Genomic DNA, 23,318 nt, shown 5'->3' with positions numbered 1-23,318 from the left:
CACATAGTATAGGACGGCCGGTGGCAGCCAAGCAACCCATTTGCACCTGGAACGTCTGCACTACGACACCATCGTTCATACTTACAAGGGAACCTCCCCATAGCACCCCCCTCAGATTTAGTTATAAGTTGGCACAGGGATAGGCCTTGAAAAATTGAACACGGATCAATCGAGAAAACAGGAAGAAGTTGTGTGGAACTATGAAAAAAATAAGCAAAATATACAAACTGAGTAGGCCATGTGCAAGGTTAGCAACATCTAGGAGAGTCTGAGTTCAGAAGCGCTGTGGTCCCGTGGTCAGCGTGAGCAACTGCTGAACGAGAGGTCTTTGGTTCAAATCTTCTCTCGAGTGAAAAGTTTAATTTTTTATTTTCAGACAATTATTAAAGTTCAGGCACTCACACATAATCAACTTCGCTCTCCAAAATTCCAGGACATGTTTACATTTGCTTGGACATATGCAGGATTTGATGGTCTACACACGGAAACATTTGAAAACGTAAAAAAACATATGTTTTGACAGAGCACACGGAAAACTGTGCGACTGTGAAACTGTTGCATTCATTTGTTGCAGTTTATGTGACAAACTCTTATGTTTTCATCACTTTTTTGGGAGTGATTATCACATCCACAAGAAAACCTAAATCGGGCAAGGTAGAAGAATCTTTTTACCCATTCGCCAAGTGTGCAAGTTAGGTGGGTCGACAACATATTCCTGTCATGTGACGCACATGCCGTCACCAGTGTCGTATAGAATATATGAGACGTGTTTTCCTGTGGAGGAATCGGTTGACCTATGACCTTGCGATAAAATGTTTTCGGTTCCTATTGGAGAGGCACGTCCTTTCGTCTACTAATCGCACGGTTTTGTGGTGCGGTCGCAAAACACAGACACTAAACTTATTACAGTGAACAGAGACGTCAATGAATGAACGGACAGATCGTAACTTTGTGAAAATAAAGAAAGTAAAATTTTCACTTGAGGGAGGACTCGAACCAAGGACCTCTCGTTTCGCAGCTGCTCATTCTAACCACAGGACCACGGAGCTCCTCAGCTTATATTGTCCTTGATGTTGCCTATGTTGCACATGGACTACTCAGTTAGCATATTTTGCTTATTTTTTCATAGTTTCACACAATTTCTTCCTGTTTTCTCGATTGATTTGTGTTCAGTTTTTCAAGGCCTATCCACTGCGTCAATTTATAACTAAATCTGAGGGGGGTGCGATGGGGAGGTTCCCTTGTTAGTACAGCGAGCCTCATCTATTTGAATTTGTGATAGTTGGACTCTGTTTCTTGCTGCAGTATTTGTAATGAGTCTATGTACACTTGGAAAAAGGCAAGTTAAGTAAATCTACTGTTTATTGTGTTAACTTGTTCGCTAATCATTTTTTACCCTTGTTCGCCTTTCCTACGACGACGGTTGTTGCACTGTTCTGTAGTCCACTTTTCCTTACTGTTGTGTGAGAAGTCGTACACAACGTAGAGGATATAGAGAAAATCCAAAGAAGACCTGTTCGTATAGCGCAATGCACGGTGTGCTAACTAGCGAGAAGTGAGTGCGACCCGCGGAGGATTAACGACAATTGGCTGGTGCACAGGCCAACCTGAGTGTGGTTTTTATGCGGTTTACATAGCTCGTTTAGGGAAATGTTGGGCTGGTCTCCAAATTACGCCTCATAGGATAAACCACTATAACACACAACTACCTCGAGGACTGTGGTGTCAGGAAGACCATCTGGCCACAAAGTACAAATAATCGTAATATTACTACGTGAACATCGAAAACTGAAGTACCAATTGCCGTTTTTAATAATTGCAGAAGGAGGCCAATGAAATTTGTATAATTCGAAAGGTACTTTGACATAGATGCGCACAAAAAATCGTGTGTGTACGTTGCCGTTAAGAGAGGTAACAGGAAGTACACATACACAAATGAGAAAAGTTTTCCGCTGCCTCTTACACAGCTACCAACTTTTACTCAGCAAACACGAAAGTAACAGTGTTTCGTGAAGTCGCATTCTAGGGACGTTCATTTTGGAATGTTGCAGATGGTTCATCTGCCGTAATACAGGCATATCAGGCTGTTACCATGCCGTAACTCCCAGGTTGTTGATGTTATCAGGAGCAGAAAACAAAACATCATACCGAGCGAGGTGGCGCAGTGGTAGCACACTGGACTCGCATTCGGGAGGACGACGGTTCAATCCCGCGTCCGGCCATCCTGATTTGGGTTTTCCGTGATTTCCCTAAATCGCTCCAGGCAAATGCTGGGATGGTTCCTTTGAAAGGGCACGGCCGATTTCCTTCCCCATCCTTCCCTAATCCGATGAGACCGATGACCTTGCTGTTTGGTCTCTTCCCCCAAACAACCTAACCTAACAAAACATCATAGTAACGAAGCCTTTGGGGGCAACACAGACTTTAAATAATTTGTTTATTGGTGTCGTTTTTTCCCTTACTTTTATCCGAGAGTAAAGGGAACTAACTCTCTTCATTTGCCGTCGCTACCACAAGATTCCTAAATTGCAGTTTCTTGATTTTCCTTATTATACGGGAACGTTTTAGGCTATGGGTCGAAAAAGAACATTCTGAAAGACAAAAAGGTAGTAAGAGACATTTTTGCGTAGGCCAAGTAATGGGAATATTACAGACTTTAATAACGATAATTTTATTGAAACTTCCAGGCAGATTAAAAGTGTGTGCCGGACCGAGACTCGAACTCGGGACCTTTGCCTTTCGTGGGAAAAGGTCCCGAGTTCGAGTCTCGGTCCGGCACACAGTTTTAATCTGCCAGGAAGTTTCATATCAGCGCACACTCCGCTGCAGAGTGAAAATCTCATTCTGGATAATTTTATTGTTTAAACATCTTTAAGTTTTGTAACCATATCGTTTTCAATTGCGTATAATTTTACTGTATGGTGATAAGTTTTATTTTGGGACCGCTCCTAGTGCTGCGAATTCTGAAAACGAGATTCCAAATGGCAGTTACAAGAACAGCAACAGCGGTTAACATAAGGAACAAAAACATAACATGTGATTCGATATCAACGAAATCTGCCACTGAAGATGCCTTGCAAAGAGTAAAGGATAAATGCGAATGGCAAATATATATATATATATATATATATATATATATATATATATATTAATACGGTTGTGATTAGACGGTCCCAAAGTAAAACTATCAACAGACTTCAGTTCTATTGTTATTTTAGAGATACATTTAAATTTGCGCTGAATACAATTCCAAATAATTTTGAGAGTTATAACTGCAGTTTGATGAATTTACAGAGCAGATTTTGTAATGCATAACATATCGCATCTGGGGTTACGGTACACTGCTTTATGTGATAAAACGGCATACACACTGTATTCTCATAAGGAAAAAGTTAATCCGCCACGGTCAAAATTTATTTCTCAGCGCACCGTATCAAGGACTCACTGCAACTGATCGAAAAATTAAAGTGAAATCAGAGAATTATTTCAATAATTTCGTAACTACGCTGCAGCATTTGTTATGGTCAGTTCTGAGCCAAAAATTTCACACACAGTTTTACGAGGAGTGTATCACTTCGAGATAAAGGACATATATATATATGTTAAATCATAGATCAGGTCCAATAATTTCTGCCTACGGTCGTCACTATGTTCGTGAAGCCTGACATGGTCGGGAGGTGCGTGGGTGTGGGTGGGGAGGGGGCAGACGGCACTCTTAATGTGGTTTATTAAATAATTTTTTTAAAATGTACGAGGGTCACTCCAAAAGAAATACACACTATTTTTGTAAAAATACAGTTTTCATTCTGCATGTGTGAAAGTTTTGCAGTATGTAGATACATCCTTCCCGCTTGTTTTCAAACTTAGTTCAACCTGTTCCCGTGAGTGGCGCCGTCACAGCATGTCTTCAAGATGGCTGCTACACTTGACGTTCGTCAGAAGCAACATGCTGTCATAGAATTCATGTGCTGTGATACGAGACTGTGGGAAAGATCCACATGAGGTTGAAAAAGGTGTATGGAGATGCTGCTGTCGATCGCAGTACAGTTAGTCGGTGGGCAAGCAGGTTACGTGATGAAAGCGGGCACGGCAGTACTGAGGATTGTCCTGGCAGCGGCAGGCCTCGTACTGCACCCACTCCAGACAATGTGCAGAGAGTTAACGAATTGGTGACTGCTGACAGACGCATCACAGTGAACGAATTGTCACGCTATGTTGGGACAGGCGAAGGATGTGTTTGCAGAGTACTGAAAGTGCCGGCGTTAAAAAAGGTTTGTGCCAGGTGTTCCCAGGATGTTGACAGTGGCTCACAAAGAAATAAGAAAAACAGTATGCAGCGAACGTTTGGAACAGTATGAGAATGGTGGAGATGAATTTCTTGGAAGAATTGTGACAGGTGATGAAACATGGCTCCATCATTTTCCACCAGAGATGAAGAGGCAATCAATGGAGTAGCATCATGCAAATTCAACCAAGGAAAAAAAATTCAAAATCACACCTTCTTCTGGAAAAAGTTATGGCTACAGTGTTTTTAGATTCCGAAGGACTCCTGCTTGTGGACATCATGCCAAGTGGAACCACCATAAATTCTGATGCATATGTGACGACACTGACGAAACTTCAAGCTCGACTGAGTCGTGTTCGACCACATCGGCAAAAGCAGGATGTTTTGCTGTTGCACGACAATGCACGGCCACATGTCAGTCAAAAAACCATGGAAGCGATCACAAAACTCGGATGGACAACACTGAAACACCCGCCTTACAGTCCTGACCTGGCTCCATGTGACTATCATCTCTTTGGGAAACTGAAAGACTCTCTTCGTGGAACAAGGTTTGAAGATGATGACTTCCTTGTGCACGCTGCCAAACAGTGGCTCCAACAGGTTGGTCCAGAATTTTATCATGCGGGTATACAGGCGCTTGTTCCAAGATGGCGTAGGTGGTTGAGAGGGATGGAAATTATGTGCAGAAATGAAAATATTGTTCCTAAAGGATGTATCTACACACTGTAAGACTTTCAAACATGTAGAATAAAAGACGGACTTTTAAAAAATAGTATGCATTTCTTTTGGAGTGGCCCTAGTAAAAACTTTTAACGCCTAGATCGCTATTTTATATCACAATTAAAGGTAGATAACTAGTTTCGGTTGCTATCTGCAATCATCTTCAGATGTTCAAACTATGAAAAGGCGGTGAATAATCATTGGAAAGCATCGTTGGATGTAATCATGCATTCATAAGTACCGAAACAATAGCAGTACATAGTTGAAAACGTCACCGCGAGCAAGCCAAGATGTAGACGGCAATTTCGGAGGTTGACGGTCATATAGGAAATTGTCCAGTAGCATGAGTGAAAGTTGGATCAAAAGCTCATTACTTGCAATAGTATAACAGGTGTTATCGTGAGAACTGTATATGCAACAACTCCAAAAACTGTCAATTGTTTCATAGCCTGGCTTACACAAGAATGATCCTGCGTGACATGTAATGTACTCTTCTTCATGAAATATGTACAGATTGTAGGATAATATGAGAACGCTGGCGTCCGCCAGTCTTGTCAGACTTATTGTTGTGGTACTTAAGAAAGCATGTTGCTGCATGACTACAGGTGACGGTGCTCTCCAATGCTTATTACCGCCTTTTCATATTTTTAACGATCTGAAGGTGGTTGCAGATAGCAACCGAAACTACACTCATGCTCATAAATTAAGTATAATGCTGATACATGGTGAAACAACGCTCTGGTGGGCGGTTTGCGGGTTCAAATCACCTCGGTGTATGACCATGCGGTACATTTGACCTGTGGTCGTCGCACGGTGGCGCTGGCAGCAGTCCACATACGCAGAGGTGTATTGGTGCATGTCAGAGTACATTACAGCGAGTAAGTGTGCAGATGTTTCCAGACGTGCTAATGGTGACTGTATGTTGAAAATTGCTCAAACAACACATATTGATGACATTATGAGGGGTAGAATACTAGGGCGACTGGAGGCTGGTCAAACACAGCAGATTGTAGCATGGGCTCTCCGTGTGCCACAAAGTGTGATCTCAAGATTATGGCAACGATTCCAGCAGACAGGAAACGTGTCCATGCGCTACAGTATGGGACGTCCACAGTGTACAACACCACAAGAAGACAGATATCTCACCATCAGTGCCCGCAGACAGCCATGGAGTACTGCAGGTAGCCTTGCTCGGGACCTTACTGCAGCCACTGGAACAGTTGTCTCCAGACACGCAGTCTACAGACGACTGAACACACATGGTTTATTCGCCTGGAGACCTGCAAGGTGCATTCCACTGAACCCTGGTCACAGGAGAGCCCATAAAGCTTGGTGTCAAGAACCCAGTACATGGTCATTGGAACAGTGGTCCCAGGTTGTGTTCACAGACGAGTCCAGGTATAGTCTGAACAGTGATTCTCGCCGGGATTTCATCTGGTGTAAACCAGGAACCACATACCAACCCCTTAATGTCCTTGAAAGGGACCTGTACGGAGGTCGTGGTTTGATGGCTTGGGGTGGGATTATGATTGGTGCACGTACACCACTGCAGGTCAGGTGTATCGGTATGTCATTTTGCACCGAGCTGCCATCGTGGAGTAGTACCTCGAAACAGAAGATATCAGGCGAATGGAGTGGCTTGCCTGTTCTCCAGACCTAAACCCCATCGAGCACGTCTGGGATGCTCTCGATCGACGTATTGCTGCACGTCTTCAAACCACTACGACACTTCAGGAGCTCCGACAGGCACTGGTGCAAGAATGGGAGGCTATACCCCAGCAGCTGCTCGACCACCTGGTCCAGAGTATGCCAGCCCGTTGTGCGGCCTGTGCACGTGTGCATGGTGATCATATCCCATATTGATGTCAGGGTACATGCGCAGGAAACAGTGGCGGTTTGTAGTACATGTGTTTTGGGACGGTTTTCTCAACTTATCACCAATACCGTGGACTTACAGATCTGAGTCGTGTGTGTTCTCTATGTGCCTATGCTATTAGCGCCAGTTTTGTGTAGTGCCACGTTGTGTGGCACCACATTCTGCAATTATCCTCAAGTTATGAGGATGAGTGTCGTTATCGAAATTTAATTATGATAGGAAAAATGCGGTCTAGGTATTAAAACATTTTACTTTTTAGAATTTTTTTATTTAATAAAACAGGTCACTAACTTAAAGAAATACACTCCACCTAGTCTATTTTTCACGGACCCAAAAACGCAGAAATCTGCATACAATAGCAGGTAGAACTGTAGAACGCTTGACGAATACTTTGAGAAACTACATAACTGTGATCTACCGAAAGAAAAAATTAATTTCGATATTGTAAACCCAACACCACCGGACTCAACCACAGAAGAAATCAACGAAATCATAAGAGACCTTAAAAATAATAAAGCACCTGGAGAGGATAATATAGCTGCTGAACTATGGAAGTACTCTAGTGACAACATGATACAGAAATACTCAAAAAAATCTGGACAACACACAGCTTATCACCAGAATGGACATCTGCACTAATACATCTACTACATAAAAAAGGGAAGAAAACAGACCCTAGCTATTATAGGGGAATCTCCCTCTTACCGGTGACCTATCAGATCTTATCCAAGGGGCTTTTAAAAAGAGCAGAAGAAATGCTTGACAAACAGCTAGGAGAGTATCAGACTGGATTTAGGAAGGGAAGGTCATATGCAGAACAAACATTAAACTTAAAGAACATAATAGAAATGAGGAAAATCTGGAACTTAAAATATGTAATTACTTTTGTGGATTTTAAAAATCCTGTGATTCAGTTGACAGAAATACACTGCTTGGTACCTTAAAAGAATTGGGACTCGATACTAAAACAACTGAAATAATTAATGCAACTTTGACAAATACAAAAACGAAAGTAAAATTTAGGGGAGACCTCCCAAATCCGTTGGAATAAAGTCAGGTGTTCGACAGGGAGACGGTTTGTCACCTCTGCTTTTCAATTGTGTGTTAGAGAAGGTAGTCCGAGAATGGAGGAAGGCCATCAATACTAAAGGAAGAAATCCAGACAAGATCACTGTCGACTGTTTAGCCTTCGCAGATGACATGGCATTGATTACAGATTCGCTAGATAATGCCCAAGAACAAATAAGAGAACTGCAAAAACAAGCAGCCAAAGTAGGACTACAAATATCCTTTGCAAAAACAATGTTCATGACAAACATCTGTGATGCTCCTCAAAATATTGCAGTTGAAAACAATACAATACACAAAGCAGATTCCTTTAAATACCTAGGAGAGTGGATTACATACAATGCAAAAGAAAAGACAGCTATAGAAACTAGAGTGCACAAAATGGAAAGAGTGTTTCATATGACCAAAACTGTTTATAACAAAAAAATCCTTGTCCTGGAACACGAAATTAAGACACTACCAAACAGTGGCCAGACCTGAACCTCTGTATGCGGCAGAAACACTTAAACTAACAAGAAATCAAGATCTTGGGAAACTAAAGAAGGTCGAAAGAAGAATTTTAAGGAAAATACTGGGAGCTAAAAGATACGATAATGCTGAATACAGGTTAAGACCAAACAGAGAAAAACTTGAGAACTGAAAAAATAACTGATGTAAAGAGGAAGAGAAGACTACAGTTTTTTTGGACATATATTAAGACTGGATAACAACAGACTAACCAAGCGGATATTCACATTACTCAATAGCTACAAATCCAAGCCGGCATGGTTCACAGAGACTGAAAAGGTCATGGAAAACGCTGGAATTACAATAGACACAACAGAAAACAGAGCACATTTCAGAAAGGCATTTCCAAAGGCAGAATTTCAGGAGAGAAAGAAAACAACTTGACGAAAGTGGACTCAGGAAGAAAGGGAACAACACTCTAAAAGGATGAAGGAAATTTGGAAACTACGGAAATCTAATACAATGAAGAATAGCGAAAGTTGATTCATCGTACCCTCCAAATGGGTTATTCGAAAGAAGAAGAAAACACGTCACTATGTTATTTGGAGTTATAATTTTGTGATATCTGTATAATGTTCAGGCAAGAACTAAGAATCTGCGTTTCAATAAATTTCAATTAATTATACAAAAAATTGGCTTTCGTAGCTTCATAAACATTTGTGTACCCTCTGCTCCTTTCAGTTCAAACAGTTTCAACTTAGCTTTACCCAGTTCTGCGTAGACATTTTCATAGCCTTCCGCTTTGACAAACCTTTAAATGAGTCAGAACTGCTAGCAAATTGAATTATTTTGTCTCTTGCTTTTTTCCGAATATTACGGATTGTAGTTCCCCCCTCTCCGTACATCAGTCCCAGACTTGGTTTAAATGGCTCTGAGCACTATGGGACTTAACTTCTGAGGTCATCAGTCCCCTAGAACTTAGAACTACTTAAACCTAACTAACCTAAGGACATCACACACAGCCATGCCCGAAGCAGGATTCGAACCTGCGACCGAAGCGGTCGGGCGGTTCCAGACTGTAGCGCCTAGAACCGCTCGGCCACCCTGGCCGGCCCCAGATTTTGCGTACCAATACTGCCTTCTTCGAGTTAGTTTGTGTATTATTTCCAGTTTCTGCTGTATCGTTAACTCAACATGTTTTCGCTTTTCAGGCATTGTTAGGCATTTAACAAACACCAAAGAACAACGACTATATATCGCAAGTTACCGTCCAGCGTTTATAGTAGTGATGGGCTAAACTGCGGTTTTCCGATATCAGTGATTTCTGTGAATGCTACTTTTCAGTATCTGTTATTCTTAACTGTGATTTGTCGCAGTTAAGAGTCGCAGTTAAGGAACATAGGTCGTGTATCCCTCCGCCACTGCTATTTCTGCGATTTCTGCTACTTCCGCGATTTCTGCTACTTCTGCGATTTCTGTGACTTCTGCTACTTCCGCGATTTCTGCTACTTCTGCGATTTCTGTGACTTCTGCGATTTCTGTGATTCCTGCGACTTACCACCGTATGAAAAAGTTACATCTGTCAACACAGAAAATTGCATCTCAACAAAACTGTCATTGGCAAGTATGTTTTATGTTTTTTCTTCCGTTGGCTTTAATTTTGTATTAAAGAAACAACTGTGAAAATATTAATAGTGTAATTAATATGTAAGTAGCCGTACAGTACCGTAATAGTTCGTATTTAGAAAATGAATTCTAACATATTGTTATGTTCACAGGTACCTGAACTACATTTCAGTCACTCAGTAAAGTGATAACTCAAAATATCATTGTCAACAGATCTGAAGAAATTGCCACTGCGTCTTTAGACCGTTTTCGTCAGACGAGAGGTTAGTTTCTAAGCGTTTCGATGGACTTAATTACTTCAGTGAGATCGTTCTTGCAAATGTGATATTCATTATAGCAAATATTAGCAATCTACTTTGTCAATTATATTGCTAGTAATTAATGACAGCAACAATTGTTTAATAATCCTTGTGTTTTTGCAGACACAGTTCTGACTCTGATTACTGGTTGCTGTACGTATCTATCCACATCAAGGCTGTTGAGAGAGACTCGTGAAGATTCAAGACAGCTCTTAGAGGATTTGCACTTTAAAAGTGAAATAATTGTGAAATAAGTGTGTGAATGATTAAACTATGTTTTATTGAAGTTGTTGTGCGATTTTAAAGGAATAATAAATGTCAAATACAGTGAGTGAATAATAAAAATCTCATTTTCCACATGTTTAAGCCGTCCTATACCCATAATTTTCCGCCACTTACTTATTGGTAAACACTTGTTGGAGAGTGACATGCCGCCCCCCCCCCCCCCACTTTCTCCACAATCTTGGTGTGACACTGACCTGTAACACATCCTGAAGTCTACAATATGCATTTTGAGGCTGTTGATATGAAAGTGGGAAGTACAGATCTTCCAGTTAAATCAGGAATAGCTTAAGTGCATTACTTGAAAGTAACACAGGAAAAGCTTACTTATGTAGGTGGCAGTAGTGTCGGCAAAAAGTTCTTGTGTGTGAAGTTGCCATGTAGAACACCAGGTGTAAAACTTTTCTCCCGAGTCTTGAACTGTGTCAGAACAAAAGTGAGGCATTCATATGACTGTTTTCATTTCTCTACACTTATACAGATGTCTTGAGTTCTGCTGTGTTAACATTGCAAAGTCCTGTAGGCATGTGGAGTATTAACCAAAACTGTCATATTGGAAGCAGATCAAACACGTTTGTTACGTTACTTGATATTTTCAGGAGAAAAAGGCAATGTTGCTTCTCATTAATATAATACATTCAGAGTCACAGCAGTATTTGACCAACCATAACTGATGCTGAATGTGCATGTCGTCATATAATATGAAGGGCTTATTTCAATAGTGGTACAAGTCCATTACCTCCACTTTTCTGTCTATAATGCTTCTGAAATTAGTGATCCAAACAAACATAAATAAAGGTTCATCTCTAGCAAGAAGCCATATGCTTGAATATTTCTAGTATCTCAACTGCAGATTTTTTAACGCTCATTTAACTTTACGACTCTGTATCTCAAAATGAACAAAAATGGACTTGTACCACTATTGAAATAAGGCCTTCATATGCACACACAGCACATCGATCTCGTGAGGCACAAGGCTTTCATAACGAAGTACAGGCTCTCATAACGAAGTACGTACGTCGGTCAACAGATGACACTAGGAAAAGTATGTTAACTGCGCTTTTTAGTTGCTACTTGCAACTCTTAGTTGCGATTTGTCACAGAAATCGCAATTTGACTCGGTAGCGAATAGCGTAGTATGAACTTTGCTCAACAGATGGCAGTGCTAACTGCGCTTTTTAGTTGCTACTTGCGACTCTTAGTTGCGACTTGTCACGGAAATCGCAGTTAGACTCGATACCGTATCGCAGAGATGGACGTAGTACGAACTTTGGCCAACAGATGGCACAGTTAACTGCGCTTTTTAGTTGCTACTTGCGACTCTTAGTTGCGACTTGTCACTGAAATCGCAGAAAGCAGTGCTAAATTCGACCAATAGATGGCTCACGTCTTTGAAATGTGAAATACTACTTGCAACTGCTAACTGTGACTGAAATCGCAGTTAGATTCTGTAAAGTTGCTACTGTGATATCTGTGACTTCTCAGTCACTGTGATTTATAACAGATACGCGATTTCCTGCCCACCACTAGTTTATAGTGTTCGGGCAGCACATTGCTTACTATACTCGTGTTGTAACGTGGGATTATCGCTCACTCGCGACCAATCTCGGGTAAAAGAAAAATTTTCAGCAGCACGAAAAAAAAAAAAAAAAAAAGAAAAGAAAAGTGAGAGAAATAGGCCGCGGATAATCCGCAAAGACGAGAAACCGCCCGGGGATAACTGGGGGTTTAGTGTATACAAACAGCTAAAATACCGTCACACATAAAGCGATTCACAGACAGATGTTAAACTGTGGTGTCACTGCCAGACACCACACTTGCTAGGTGGTAGCTTAAATCGGCCGCGGTCCATTAGTACATGTCGGACCCGCGTGTCGCCACTGTGTGATCGCAGACCGAGCGCCACCACACGGCAGGTCTCGAGAGACGTACGAGAACTCGCCCCAGTTGTACGGCGACGTTGCTAGCGGCTATACTGACGAAGCCTTTGCTCTCATTTGCCGAGAGACAGTTAGAATAGCCTTCAGCTAAGTTAATGGCTACGACTTAGCAAGGCGCCAATTGTCACAGTGCATGTATCTTACGAGTCTCATTTGTATAGTCAAGAGAGATGTATCACAAGGATTGATTAAAAGTTAAGTATATTCCAAAGATACGTATTTTCTTTATAGTATTCAATACGTATCCTGTTCCAGACTTGACGCCAGTCGGCGTGTGTGTACGCGTGCCTTTCGGTTTCCTCCTCAGTGTGGCGTAACTAGCTTGTTACGCCACAACATAAACTTGAGTTGCCTCCACGACTGTGGCATCAGGAAGGTATCCGGCTACTAAGTTAAAATATAATTTACCAAATCTTGAAAAAGTAGGTCCCTTTCTAGACGGAATGAATGCTAGGAAAAAGAAAGAAAGGGAAGATCCATATGTTTCATTACATGCTCATTTGGCAAGTGCAAAGGCGTCACGGAAGTACGGTGTGGCTAGGGCCTCCCGTCGGGTAGACCGTTCGGCTGGTGCAAATCTTTCGAGTTGACGCCACTTCGCCGACTTGCGTGTCGATGGGGATGAAATGATGATGATAAGGACAACACAACAGTCCCTGAGCCGAGAAAATCTCCGACCCAGTCGGGAATCGAAGCCGGGCCGTTAGGTATGACATTCCGTCGCGCTGACCACTCAGCTACCTTTTTTTTGTTTTAATCTCATTTTGTTCGTTTTCGTTCCTTGCATGTGCTGGGGGCGGAACGTCGTAAGACACCCGTTTAAGTTCGTCGTTGATCGATTAACGCAGTTTTTTTTATTACAGAGGGCAGCTAACCCTCTGACCGAACACGCTGAGCTACCATGCCGGCTGCTGTGTGCCCTGACCGGGAAACGAACCCGTCTATCAGGGGCGGACGGCGTCACGGAGTTGCACAACCGATCCAGTGACAAACACTACAAGAGAGACATTGACGGAGTGGTTTACTGTTAAAATTTCGCGAGCGTACGTTCATGGAAAAGTCAACCAATGTGTTGCGTCCTTCTTCGTACATATGGCGAAATGGCTTCGAAGGTTACACATTAGAAGTCAAATGTAGGCTTACCAACAACTGTGCTTGCCGCGCACTATTCGCGACTGAAACAGGAAAGGAAAGAAGCGACAGTGATATGCAAGGTACCCTCCGCCATACACCACAAGGTGACTTGCAGACTGTAGGTGTAGATGTGGATGTTTAAATAACCTAATGATGTATTTAACTTAAGACTCTCAAGAGCTAGAAGAACAGTAGAAAATGTATTTGGAATAACTGCAAACTGATTGCGGTTCCGATAAAAAGTCTACAAATCTTGGCCCTCAAAAAATTGCTTGTGTTGCACATGTGAGCTGCACAATTATCTGATTTCACGGAGAAGTCAGTTCATCTCGTTCGCAGCGCTGGACGAGTCCAGTACTCTGTTGCGAAGAGGCGAGCACTTGTTACTTGTCCGTTGCCTAATGCCTACACAGCTGTGAGTTTCGTCTATTACGCTAGGCGCAAATTGAGATGCACATTGCGCGTGAGGCGCGGCGCAAAGCAGCATGCATTTCATACGAAGTGGTACCGCGCAAACAGGGACACAACGCGATGTTGACGCGTCACGCGCTTGCGCCAGGTCGCGCGGTGTTGTGTTTGTGGCACAGTTTCTCGGGCCGCGCGCCACTGTGGGAGAGTTAGACGGGGAGTGGGAAAGCAGTCTTCCTATACACCCCTTCGATACTGTAGTGGTGTTGGCCGACAGAAAAATATTGTCTTACTGCTGAACTTTATTGCCGTATAACAGTGTTTCATTTTTCGTCTTTTAAGCTCTCGATCTTTTCCGTTAGTACATAACATTTAACAGTTATTTGTATCCGTATAGTTTTACTTTTTTTCGTTAATTTTATATTGTCAAGAACAATGCGCAGTTCAATGGCTGGTGAACCATTATCCACTGAGATTGTATCTTCCGCCTCTACTGTGTCTTCAGATCGTGAGGGTACTGAAATCGTAAGGAATATTACAAAATCATTAGACACTATACAGTGAAACAAGGTTGCGATGTGTATTATGCTCGTCTAACTACACGACGTTACAAAATTTCGTAAAGTGGGAATTTGCCCTTGTGTATTCCGTTTGGCTCCTGGTAAAAAGCGTCCAAGAACTTGCGTATGCAAGTTTCGCTGTGATTACTTGGATATTGGTGTAATAAGAGGCATTATATTACATGCATACTGGAAACAGTCGAGAAATTCCAAAGAGTGACAATGTTACAATTGGTGTGTAGTGGCGAGAAAAAGTATTCCAGTGGTAACATACACGGTATTAGCATCAATAAACTAATTACACAACAGGCTACATAAATGAAGAACGTGGTCGGAATTGTTTCGAAAGTGTCAGTCTCCTGGAAGAGTGTGGTGATATGATATACTTAATTTGCTGAAACGTGTTGCTGAGAAAGGCAGCCTTACAATGTTTCTTGAACGAAGTGAACTCTTCCCCTCACAAGGAACAACTGGCTAGCTTCCACAGTCCTGTTGCGCGAATTTTTCTTAGCTGCTGAAACTACGCTGACTATCGTGTTGTGCAGTGGATCAATTATTTACTTTTCTTAATAACAACTCTATAAACGCGAATCACGCATTGTCAGATTCGGAAGTCGTAGGTGAGTAACCGACGTCTGGCATGTGCGCATCACTCTGTCTGAAGGGAAAACACATTATATTTATATTTTTCAGATGAAGAACAGGATGAAAATCCTTTGGTAAATTTCCAGTCCAGTCGTCCGCTATTAAAAATACGCCCGGTTATGGGAATTCTGCCCAAATTACAACACAATTGGCGATTTATTTTTGTATGAATTGTTAACCTTTTCTCAACTGAAAAAGCGGCTACATTTATCTTGATGACAGATTTAATTGTGCTTCTTTTGACGAAGCTAAAATATCCACAAATTCACCTTGCAACAACTATTCATACACAAATCTAAACAAAGTGTCTCATTAAGCAGCTGACGACCAGAGGGGTCATAGCTTATCGGAAACGTCGTTGCGTTGGTTTGCAGTGCTGGATTGAAAAACTAAACCAAAAACTATAGCCTCGGCTATATCGCCGTAGATAAGATAGTTCCGTGTATTAAACATTTGGCAAAACACTTTGCACCTTGCGTGCTATCATTTGCCAAAATCTCTTTTCGATTCTCGACCGGTTTAGGACATATGAGAGATTTTATGAATATTTCGTTCTCGCGCCCTTGCTATCGGAAGTGAACGCGCTACGTACGATCCATTTTCTCAACATCGGAGACAGATAGAGACCTCCTTCCAAGACTGAAGAAAAAATATTTAGCTGAATTTCAAACGCAGTAACATATGATGTCTTATGCACGAAACGCAAAATCACATATCCCTATTTTTTTTCCATTGCAAACTTTTCGAATTTTGCGTAGCGTCTTACTTAAATGCGTATAACACAGTAAGTATGATGGGGACTTCACCATGAAGCTGACACATAAAGTTACACGTAATATAGGAATAAAATACTTTTACCAAATAATTTTTGTAAAATCGTTTGAGTTGGATTACAGGGTGCGCTGCGATTCTGTCTGCGCAGCGCGTCGCCAAACAATGCGGGCGAAGAAGTCGACGCGTCTCAATATGCGCAGGACCTGCCGGCACGTTGGGACTGCGTCATGCCATGTAACTTCACAGATGCTACATACATCTCAGTCTACACTTAGCCTTACGAACGAAACATTCTGTGCCCGTCTCTGCTATTTTGTAGGAATGGATGAGTGCGCACGCCGGTTACACTGCAACCTTTCTCAGACGATTTAAAGGAATCTATTCGGTAAAAAAATTTATTCTCACTCATCTCACTGCCCTATTCGCCAGCTTCATGATGAACTGTCTGTTATTTCGTAACGGTAATAGCTATTGTGATACCCGTCAGGCTGCTTCCTGGACTCTGGTAGGCGCGCCGGCCCCGGATCGATCCGCCTGGCGGATTAACGACGAGGACCGGTGTGCCGGCCAGCCTGGATGTGGTTTTTAGGCGGTTTTCCACATCCTACTAGGTGAATACCGGGCTGGTCCCCACGTCCCGCTTCAGTTACACGACTCGCAGACATTTGAAACATATTCACGTTATTTCACGATTTACACTAGACGCAGACAGCTGGGGTACACTAATACCATCCCGGGGGGAATGGGGTGGCGGTAGGAAGGGCACCCGGCCACCACTTCACATTAACATGCCAAATCCGGTTAACCATGGCCGACCATGCGTCACTGCGAGACAAGGCGCAAGCGATAGATAGAATAGCTATTGTGATATTTCTATATTTAGTGATGTCCTGTGCCTAATTCGAATACTTTGGAATGAAAAATGGGGGTCGCTATGAACTTGCGTTTGGTGCTTGTCACTCCACATTCCACATACTGCTGTGTACGAAATGGATCTAACATACTGAATTTTTCTTTAAACTTCAGATGAGATCTATATCATCGCCAGTCTTGAGAAAATGTGGATGTACTTCTGATCGTCTGTGCAAACGAGAGAGAAAGTGAAATTTTCATATCATCATTTAGATCTCATATGCAGTTCGACACACCAAAACGATTTTTTGACAAATGATAGCATCGAAAGCGGAGAGTATTTTTCCACGTAGCTAACATACGAAACCTTCTTATCCACTGTGTATACGAGTGACTACAGAATTTTTTTTCAGTGAAATAATGTAATTCTTCGAACGGCTATCAACAGCTGGTAAATTGAGAATTAGTATGGAGTTTGTAACATCATATATAAAGAAATTACAATGAAATAAATACCATAAGCTGCTTACAGGCGTTGACATACGTCAATGGGGACAGATGAAAATGTGTGCCCTGACCAGGACTCTAACCCGGGATCTCCTGCTTACATGGCAGACGCTCTATCCATCTGAGCCACCGAGAACACAGAGAATAGCGCGACTGCAGGGATTTATCTCTGGCACGCCTCCCGTGAAACCCACGTTCTCAACATATTGTCCCGCACTACATTCGTAGTGCCCCCGCCTATTATACTCATTACTCGCGGCGTGTTGCCGATTCCCACAAGAGTTCGGGCACTGTTTGTGCATTTGCACAGAAGAAGAAGATGATCAAGTGGCCGGTGAGTCTTAATTATGTATATACTAAGATGGTATCTGTTCTTTCGGACATGTCCAAAGGAACAGATACCATCTTCATATACACTACTGGGCATTAAAATTGCTACACCAAGAAGGTTTTTCAGAGCATTCACACAAGGTTGGCACCGATGGCGACACCTACAACGTGCTGAAATGAGGAAAGTTTCCAACCGATTTCTCATACACAAACAGCAGCTGACCAGCGTTGTCTGGTGAAATGTTGTTGTGATGCCTCGTGTAAGGAGGAGAAATGTGTACCATCACATTTCCGACTTTGATAAAGGTCAGATTGTAGCCTATCACGATTGCTGTTTATTGCATCGCGACATTGCTGCTCGCGTTGGTCGAGATCCAATGACTGTTAGCAGAATATGGAATCGGTGGGTTCAGGAGGGTAATACGGAACGCCGTGCTGGATCCCAAAGGCCTCGTATCACTAGCAGTCGAGATGACAAGCATCTTATCCACATGGCTGTAACGGATCGTGCAGCCACGACTCTATCCCTGAGTTAACAGATGGGGACGTTTGCAAGACAACAACCATCTGCACGAACAGTTTGATGACATGTCCAGCAGCATGGACTATCAGCTCTGAGACCATGGCTGCAGTTACCCTTGATGCTGCATCATAGACAGGAGTGCCTGCGGTGGTGTACTCAACGACGAACCTGGGTGCACGAATGGCAAAAGGTCATTTTTTCGGATGAATCCAGTTTCTGTTTACAGCATCATGATGGTCGCATCTGTGTATGGCGACATCGTGGTGAAAGCACATTGGAAACTTGTATTCGTCATCGCCATACTGGCGTATCACCCAGCGTGATGGTATGAGTGCCATTGGTTACATGTCTGGGTCACCTCTTGTTCGCATTGACGGCACTTTGAACAGTGGACGTTACATTTCAGATGTGTTACAACCTGTGGCTCTACCCTTCATTCGATCCCTGCAAGACCCTACATTTCAGCAGGATAATGCACGACCGCATGTTGCAGGTCCTGTACGGGCCTTTCTGGATACAGAAAATGTTCGACTGCTGCCCTGGCCAGCACATTCTCCAGATCTCTCACCAATTGTAAACGTCTGGTCAATGGTGGCTTAGCAACTGGCTCGTCACAATACGCCAGTCACTACTCTTGATGAACTGTAGTATCGTGTTGAAGCTGCATGGGCAGCTGTAGCTATACACGCCATCCAAGCTCTGTTTGACTCAATACCCAGGCGTATCAAGGCCGTTATTACGGCCAGAGGTGGTTGTTCTGGGTACTGATTTCTCAGGATCTATGCACCCAAATTGTGTGGAAATGTAATCGCATGTCAGTTCTAGTATAATATATTTGTCCAATGAATACCCGTTTATCATCTGCATTTCTTCTTGGTGTAGCAATTTTAATAGCCAGTAGTGTATATAATATGGGATGATTTTATACTTCCCGCACAAAAATAATGTTTAAAACTTAATCGTTCATCTTCAAAATCACGTAAAACATAGCTGATGTCGTGGATACGACCCAACTCGCTTGGCATGCAACTGGTTGACAACACGTTGCGCGGCGATGTACCGGTGAGTCACGCCGTCTGTGGAGCCCCATTTAACGACATAGGAAGTGACACGGTTGCCAACTGGCATCAGCAACGTGTTGCATTTGAGTCACTGCATGTGTGGAAGGCCTGTGACCGAGTCGCTTCAGCATAATCTTCCATTGATTGTATCAATACCCGCTTGAAACACTCACAGCTCAACAGCTGTATGGGTTGGCAGTACGAATTATACTGAGGCCTGCCAGGGGCCACTGCTGCCAACCCATGGGCATCAAGTGTGTGGACAGCAACTGATTGATGCCTCGTTAAATACCTGAGCACTGAGCTACTGCAGACAGTTCTCTTCAGTGTGCAGAGTCATGTACAGTCTCCAGTTACGACTCAATCTACAAGCTGTAGTGTTTGTCGGTCATCTCTAAGACTTAGGCTCCGTTGGCTTTGTAAGCCAGCTCTGGCTCTATGTAGGCATAACTCAGATTTTAATATTTTAGAGGACTTGTAATAATTTCAAACATCTAGTTATGCTGAACATTTCACAAGGAGAAGCAGTATTTAAATTGAGTACTTCTTCATATTTAATAAATATCATTTAAATACTACTTGTTGAGAATCTTTCTGACTAAAAATACCCTACGCCATCCTTCTGCATTCCCAACACAAAAGGACAACTAAACGGAGCAGAAAGATACAAATGTTCAATAAACTAGATAGAAAATAGTGTGATATCTCAATGAGGAACTTAAAACTTCCAGCACAGGGCAGGGGCATGTAGAGAAACTATGGCTCAAGTTTAAAAGAAAAGTTGATCACACACTGGATAGATATGTACCCAGCAGAACAGTCCATAATGAGAGGGAGCCTCCACAATACACTGTCAATATAAAGAAACTTCTAAAGAAATATGGATTACTGCATAACAGTTGTAAAACTAAGAGTAGGGCTGTAGATAGAGAGATGCTGAATGAAACACATCAGACTGTCAAGAGAGCGATGAGTGATGGCTGCAATGACTACCATAGCAGAATATTTCACATAACCCACAGAAATTCTGGTTGTATGTAATGGCCAAAGTTAGTGTCCAGCACCTAGCGAATGAGACCGGAACTGAAATTGAGGGTAGCAAAGCAAAAGCTGAAATGCTTAACTTTGTTTTCAAATGTTCCTTTACAAAGGAAAACTGAGGAGAGTTGCCCCAATTTCACACTTGTACCACTGGCCAGTGGTGATGAGAAAAGCTGAAACTGTTACAATTGAACAAAACTCCAGGACCTGGTGGAATCCCTGTCAGAGTCTATACTGAATTTGTGACTGAGTTAGCCCCTCTTCTAACTATAATTTATCGTAGATCCCTTGAACAAAATGCTGTGCCCAGTTCTTGGAAAAAAGCACAGGTCACACCCATCTACAAGAAGGGTAGTAGAAGTGATCCACATAACTACCATCCAATGTCCTTGACATCAGCTCATTGTAGAATCTTAGAACATATTCTGAGCTCAAATGTAATGAGGTATCTTGAACAGAATGACATCCTCAATGTTAACCAGCATGGATTCCAAAAACATTGATCATGTGAAATCCAACTTGCACTTTTCTCACATGACATACTCAAAGCTTTGTATCAAAGCAATCAGGTAGATGCAGTATTCCTTGATTTCCAAGAAGCATTTGACTCAATACCACATCTATGCTTATTGTTGAAAGTTTGATCATATATGGCATCAAATGAAATTTGTGACTGGAATGAAGACTTTTTGGTAGGGAGGACACAGCATGTCAATGGAGAGTCATTGTCAGATGTTGAAGTAACTTTGTAGGAATATGAAATGGAATGATCACATAGGCTCAGTCGTGGTTAAAGCATCAGCATTGAAGCATACTAGTGTTGAGTTTGTATCTGTTCTTGGGCACCATGACTGACCTCATTTGAACTCTTCTGTCAAGACAGTTAATTTGGAGTTAGAACGGCACTTATGTCTGGAGCAGGGTCACACATTGGTGTGATTCCTGTTGATTCTCTCAATAGGAGGGATTATACTAGGCACTTCAACAGGAAAGGGAAGGGTAAACTGGCTGGGAAAATAGCAGGAAAGTTAAAGGGGGGAGATACTGCCATGAGTGATAAAATACCGATGGTTATAGGGTTCAGAAAATACCCTTTTTTTGGGTAGGGAGGACAGAAAGAAACCAAATTTTAAGGGAGGTTAGGACTGAGACAAACCTTCAGTTTGAGGGGGGAAAAAATCATAATTCTAGCTTATTACATCAGCATAAACAGCTATTGGTTAAGAATTTTCAAAAGTCAGCAGATATTTCAACTCTATCCAATTTTAACTCAGTCAGTGTGAAATGTCAGCTATCTTTATTGCATCAAAATATTCGAGGACTGAGAAATAAAATTAATGAATTAATTATCTGCATAGATGAATTAGAGTCCTCAAACCAAGCTGACATAATCTACCTCTCTGAACATCATGTGACCACTGGTATAGAACTTTTAAGTGTTACAGGGTTTAGGTTAGCATCTCACTTTTGTAGAGCAGAAATGGAGAAAGGAGGAGTTGCCACATTCATCAGGAACTGTCATAAATTTAAGAATATAGACATTCATAAATTTTGCCTAGAACAGCATTTGGAAGCATGTGCAACAGAAGTGGAATTTCACAAAAAATCCTTCATAATATTAAGTCTATATCGAGCACCTGCTGGTAACTTTAATCTGTTCATAAACCATCTTGAAGCTGTACTGGCCCATTTAACAACCAAAAACAAAGAAACAGTGGTTGCTGGTGATTTCAATGTAATTTCCTTAAAGACTCTCGCAATAAGAACTTATCTGAGTTAGTAACACTATCATTCAACTTAACTCCCTCATTAAAGTTCCCCACTAGGGTAACCAATTGTTCACAAACAGCCATTGATAATACATTTATAGAAAAGTCCAATGAACAAAATTATATTACAAAACCAATAGTCAATGGCCTCTCAGACCATGACATGCAGTTTCTTCTGTTAAATGTTAATACTGAATAGGATATAAAATCTATTAAATCTGAGCTCAAGAGGGTAATCAATACGGCAAAAATTTATTATTTTAGGACACGCCTCAGAGACATTCACTGGACTGACGTTTACAGTGCTCATGGCATGAATGAAAAATATAACACTTTTGCCAATAAAGTGCTTCCCTTATTTGAACACTGTTTTCCCCCAAAACTAACCAAAGTTAGAGCAAAGTCTACAACAAAGCCATGGATTACTCAAGGAATAGAGGTATCTTGTAAAACCAAAAGAAAACTGTATCTGTCAATCCGAGAGAGTTCTGATGTTGATGCTATAGCACATTACAAGAAATATTGCAAAATATTAAAGACTGCAATAGCAAATATATACAAGGCAATATATACAATAGCAAATATATTACAAGGAAAAGATAGTCATATCAGATAATAAAATAAAGACGATATGGGATATAGTGAAGGAGGAGACCGGTAGAACCAGACATGAAGAGGAACAAATAGGATTAAGAGTAAATGATACATTGGTGACAGATGTGTATAGTGTTGTAGAACTTTTTAACAAATATTTTATAACTGTTACTGAAAAGATTGGGTTGTCAGGTTCTGTAGAAGATGCTATGGAATACCTCAGACCAGACATTTCAAGTAACTTCCATAATATGAATTTGACCCTCACTACCCCAGCAGAAATAATGTCCATAATAAAATCTTTAAAATCAAAAACATCTAGTCGGTATGATGAAATATCAACAAAATTAAAGAATGTGATCCTGAGTTAAGTAACATAGTAAGCTATCTGTGTAACCAGTCGTTTATCAGTGGAATATTTCCTGAATGGTTGAAATATGCTGAAGTTAAGCCACTGTTTAAGAAGGGAGATAAAGAAATAGCATCAAATTTCCATCCAATTTCATTTTTGCCAGCATTCTTAAAAATTTATAGAAAAAGTAATGTACAGTTGGCTTTATAACCACCTTATCTCAAA

The 23,318-nt window shown here is 41.7% G+C and overlaps 1 protein-coding gene and 1 long non-coding RNA gene across 3 annotated transcripts in view; one reads left to right on the top strand and one right to left on the bottom strand.

Annotated features, from left to right (window-relative positions):
• Positions 1 to 23,318, bottom strand: part of LOC126194822 (uncharacterized) — a 155,583-nt gene that overhangs the window by 94,751 nt on the left and 37,514 nt on the right. The window lies entirely within an intron of this gene.
• On the top strand, positions 9,935 to 10,576 carry LOC126194824 (uncharacterized). Its single transcript, XR_007538509.1, has 3 exons — positions 9,935 to 10,020; positions 10,175 to 10,285; positions 10,445 to 10,576. It is a non-coding gene; the product is annotated as an uncharacterized LOC126194824 (long non-coding RNA).

Source organism: Schistocerca nitens, chromosome 7 (genome assembly GCF_023898315.1).
Source record: "Schistocerca nitens isolate TAMUIC-IGC-003100 chromosome 7, iqSchNite1.1, whole genome shotgun sequence".
Taxonomy (NCBI): domain Eukaryota; kingdom Metazoa; phylum Arthropoda; class Insecta; order Orthoptera; family Acrididae; genus Schistocerca; species Schistocerca nitens.
This window is presented reverse-complemented; position numbering and strand designations above follow the sequence as displayed.